The following is a 4617-nucleotide window of genomic DNA, read 5'->3' as shown; positions in this document are numbered from 1 at the left end:
GATACTATCAGCAGCTGGCAGGAAGGCAATCCTGCAACAGTGGATTCACAACATACCTCCTAATATTTCGATGGTGACCTCTAGACTATTTTTTCTATTCACCATGGACTGGCTGGAGACCTCTATCCATAAGGAGAGGCTCACCCCTGCTTTGTTCCAATGTTGGAACCCTTACATTTTGACACTCCCCCTACATACTAAACAAGCCATAGATAAATGCTTTCAATCCACCTCATGGTACCTCCTCCACACTATAGACCACCCTAACCCCTTAAACATCTGACTTATCCTTTCTCTTCTTCTCCGGACCCTTCTCCACTTCCTTCTATATTCAATCGTATACCGGGCTGCTTGGAAATATAGACCCCCGATATGGGAAGATTGTGCTGTGGATGGATCGACGGCCCGTGTCCCATAGTAGGCATTACATATTGGTTTATTTTCTTATGTTTTAGGTATTTTATACAAGTTTAGGGATTTTTTTTTTTCTTGGATACCCTGTTTTTACTAGTGGAGAATCAATGATTGATACATCTTGTTCCATCTATAATATGCTCCGCTTTGGTAATTAAAACACACCATAAATTCCCTGATATTACTAGTTCTACATATGTTCCCTTTTATTGGAAGGGTATAAAAGTTATTATTATAAGAGGAAAAATTTGAAAATATGTTTGGATCTCTACCTGGGATTATATGGGACTGAATAATCTGTGACTCCTTGTCTCCTGCTAGGAGGTTTCTGTATGATGTCTTTTATGTTATACATTGTTAACTATCTACTATATTTCATGTCTCAAAATACTGCTTACTTATTCTGTACGATGTGAGATTGCAATAAAAATAGTTTGAAAAAAAAGACATCAGTGAACTCGGAAGTTTTCAAAGGCGAGCTACTAAATTGATTAAAGGCCTAGAAGAACTGGACTATAAGGAAAGACTTACTAGGCTGAATATGTATACACTAGAAAAGAGGCGCCTGAGAGGACATATTATTAATATCTTCAAATATGTAAAGGGTCATCGCAAAGAGTTATCAGAGGAATTATTTATTAAAAGAATACAGTTTAGGACACGTGGACACTCGCTGCGACTGGAGGAGAGAAAGTTCCGAACGCAACGGAGGAAAGGGTTCTTCACTGTTAGGGCAATCAGGATGTGGAATTCCCTGCCAGGGAAGGTGGTAATGGCGGACTCTGTAATTGGATTTAAAAAAGGAATGGATACATTTCTGAATGAAAAAGCTATCCAAGGTTATAATACTTAAAATATCAACGTGGTTAATCCAGGGGTAACATGAGTTATAGTAGCTAACTAGTCATAAAACATTATTTAGCAAGTATGTAGAATCATCACAACTTAAAACAGGTTGAACACGATGGGCAATTTGCCTCTATTCAACCTCAAATACTATGTTACTATGTCAGCTCAATATTGGTGATCGCTGAACGGTGTGCATTGTTCATCGGTCACCAATATTGCCCCCATACACACTGGACAATATGGGCCTAAAAAATCATTGTTTATTTTTAAGGCTATAATCTCCTAGTGTGTACTCCCCTTAACAGACCGAAGTGACATCCTGATCCCCTCTGTGTGACTGAGCAGTTACCGTATCCCTTTCAACTGGTTTATGTTCATGGTGCAACATTCACTGTGGTTCGGGAGGGTAACATTTATATATATTTTTGTATCTTTCTATTGTCAAATTTTGAACCTTGCAGACACCGCCATTTTGTCCCGCAAATCCATGTGCAATTCCCTTTAAAGAAGTTGGTGCGAGACATGGCAAAGGAACATTTGTGATTCATAAATTACCCTTCTCAACTACTGAGAGGGGACATCACTGACCATTGGGCTATTCATTCACATCTACAGTATGAACTGCTGCCCATTTCCAGGTAAACCTTTATAGGACAAATCACTTCCTTCTATGATCTGTGGGTGTTAATCTTTGTGTATTAAATTGTCAGGCTGTCACAGAGACCTTGGACCTAAGTGATATTCTATTCTCGACCTGTGACACCGCTGACAAAAAGTTAAAATTTCTGTCCTAGTGTTATAAACACAAGAGACAGGGTGTGCAGATTTTTCATTTCCCCAAATATATTTATAATTGAATGTTCGACTATTTCCCCAATCTTCTCTCTATTTCCTCAATTTGTGGAGAATTATCGATGGATGATACCCTCAGTACATGCATGTAATACAGGGCTGCCTTTATCACATGTGGCACTTTTATGACCAGTTCGGAGTTAGTTTCCATTACGACCTCCCTGTTGTAGCAGACACTAGCCTCAGCAGCCAGTCAAGACAAGGGGCACAGGGCCAATTTTGTTATTTGTTTCTAGCTGTGTCCTGAACATCAGCATGGTTTTATTGCAAGTGACAATTGTGTGTGTCAGAGATACTACTACTTCTATAAAAAGGTGCCACTTAGTATCTGTAACAGATAGTTTTGTCTATTGCTATTATTATATGTTAAGTATTCAAATATATCTAAGATTACAGACTCCATTAATAAACAAGGATACTATGATCATGTAATTTTACATTGTGGCGGAAAGTTAATGAAGGACTACAGATCCAAAACCTTCAAATTAAATTTATAGCTATAAAGTTATCTGAAAAGCCCTAAATTCATGTAAAGCAGTTTAAATATGAACACTTCCCAAAACGATTTCTATGTCCGTGGTATTGTCTGTGAGGAACATCTGCAGTACTTCAGAGACACCACAGATTAAGTACCGGCCAGAAGTGGAAGATGTAGCTATAGTGATTGATACCTTTTCTATACTAAATACCAGACATCCTAGTCAACAGCTCAGTCTCCCACCGCAAATTCTCGATCACCTTATTACCTCCCAGGTCTCAGATACTGGTGTGACTCATGGGATTATTTCTCCAAGAGTTCTGCATTTCTCGCCCTTCCCACCTCTATGGCTGCCCTGTTAGAATGCCAGGAACTGATGAATCAGGTTTGTTCGAGAATCAACAAATTCTTTCTTATGCGTGATCTTTCCCTACAACAAGGATTTATCAGCTTTTGTTTAGCCTACACAAATAATACACCTCAGTAAAATGTGTGCACGAGCCAGTATAAACATGCAACCAGCAGTGTCTAGATTATGACAGTCAATGATATTTTCTTAAAGCAAGTTATTATATAATGTGAATTACGGTGATTGAGAAAGATCTCTCAATGAGAATTTGATGAAGAATTTAATGTAAATAGGAAAGAGAACAATGCAGTTTTCAGGAAAGTAATTTCCTTTACATAAACACCATGGTTATACTACTGCAAGATTCCCGGCAGAGAGGAAACACCTGATGCAGTATATACATGTGTTATGTAATCATGGCCCACTAGCCAACAATATAGATGCTTCCATCTCAATTTTTTCTGTAGATTTCAGTACATTGAAAAGGTTATTTAATAGGATGTACATTTTACCCAGCACAGAACATACGTAGGTCATGCACATGGTCAAAATGTTTATTTCAACAAATGTCAGAAGTTATTCTGAATGGAGACCTTTATTTTTCATCATTTTATTAAGAGTTTAATGAAATAGTTTCCCCAACCACATTACAGTTTCCCTCCTGTACTCATCAGATGCTGTCAACGTTTTAAGGCCCTTGCAGGAAAGGCAAGATCTCTGCTCTCTATCACTCCATTCTGGCCCCGGCTCCCCTGATCAGATACCTCATGAAATAGTAGGGGAAACAAACCTTTCAACCCCTACTGAGGAGAGGACAAGGGATGGTCCTCCATTAGTACAAGAATTGCTAAAGCTTCTATCACTGTGGCTATAAGGGGAAATGTGCAATAATGTATATACCAGATGGTACTTGGTGCTGTCTAAGCATCACACCCTATTTGCATCGTCACCAAACTCCTGTAGGAGACAATGAACAGGGTACATTCCTTCATACTTGGTGATCTTGCACAATTATTGAACCCTACTGGGATCAAGTATGGGACATGTTATCGCAGGTCACAGGCTGCGAGATGTCTCAGTAGTGCTTCTGAGTGCCCCAATTTGGTCCGCTAGCAGGCACCAAGACAAGCTAATAGTCTATACCTGTAATGCTGCTGAATCTTTGATTGCCAATAATTGTATATCTCCAGTAGCACACTCATTAAATTCCTTTCTTATGTTTATTGTGGCCTCAATGCAATAACAGTGACTACCTATCACAAAGTATGGTCCCAATTATATCCGTTTTCAGTTCTCACCTCTCCCTGGTTTCTGCTGATGCTGTTTTTTTTTTTTTTAAATATTTTTTTCAATCCTCTTTTATATATTCCTTTACCTTATACTCCCCGCCCCCTTCTTGTTAAGTTGGTACCTTAATTAGGTTTCCCGTTTCCCCGAGTTTTGATCCCCTTTAGGTCTGTCCCTTATGACCAGTCAGGCTGTGTTTAAATCGCAGGGCCTCCTGGTGTTATGCATATGCTGCATGCATATTATTGTTTTATTCATCGATCTGTACCCTGCTTCCATAGTTTCTGTTTCAAGTGTTTTTTTTATTTATTTTTGTGTTATGGTACAGTGTACCCTATTCTGTGTAACATATTACTTTAAACTTTAAGAAATAATATTGTTTTCAAAA

This window comes from Pseudophryne corroboree, chromosome 3 (genome assembly GCF_028390025.1).
Source record: "Pseudophryne corroboree isolate aPseCor3 chromosome 3, aPseCor3.hap2, whole genome shotgun sequence".
NCBI lineage: Eukaryota > Metazoa > Chordata > Amphibia > Anura > Myobatrachidae > Pseudophryne > Pseudophryne corroboree.
The sequence above is the reverse complement of the archived record's forward strand: the minus strand, read 5'-3'. Positions refer to the sequence as shown.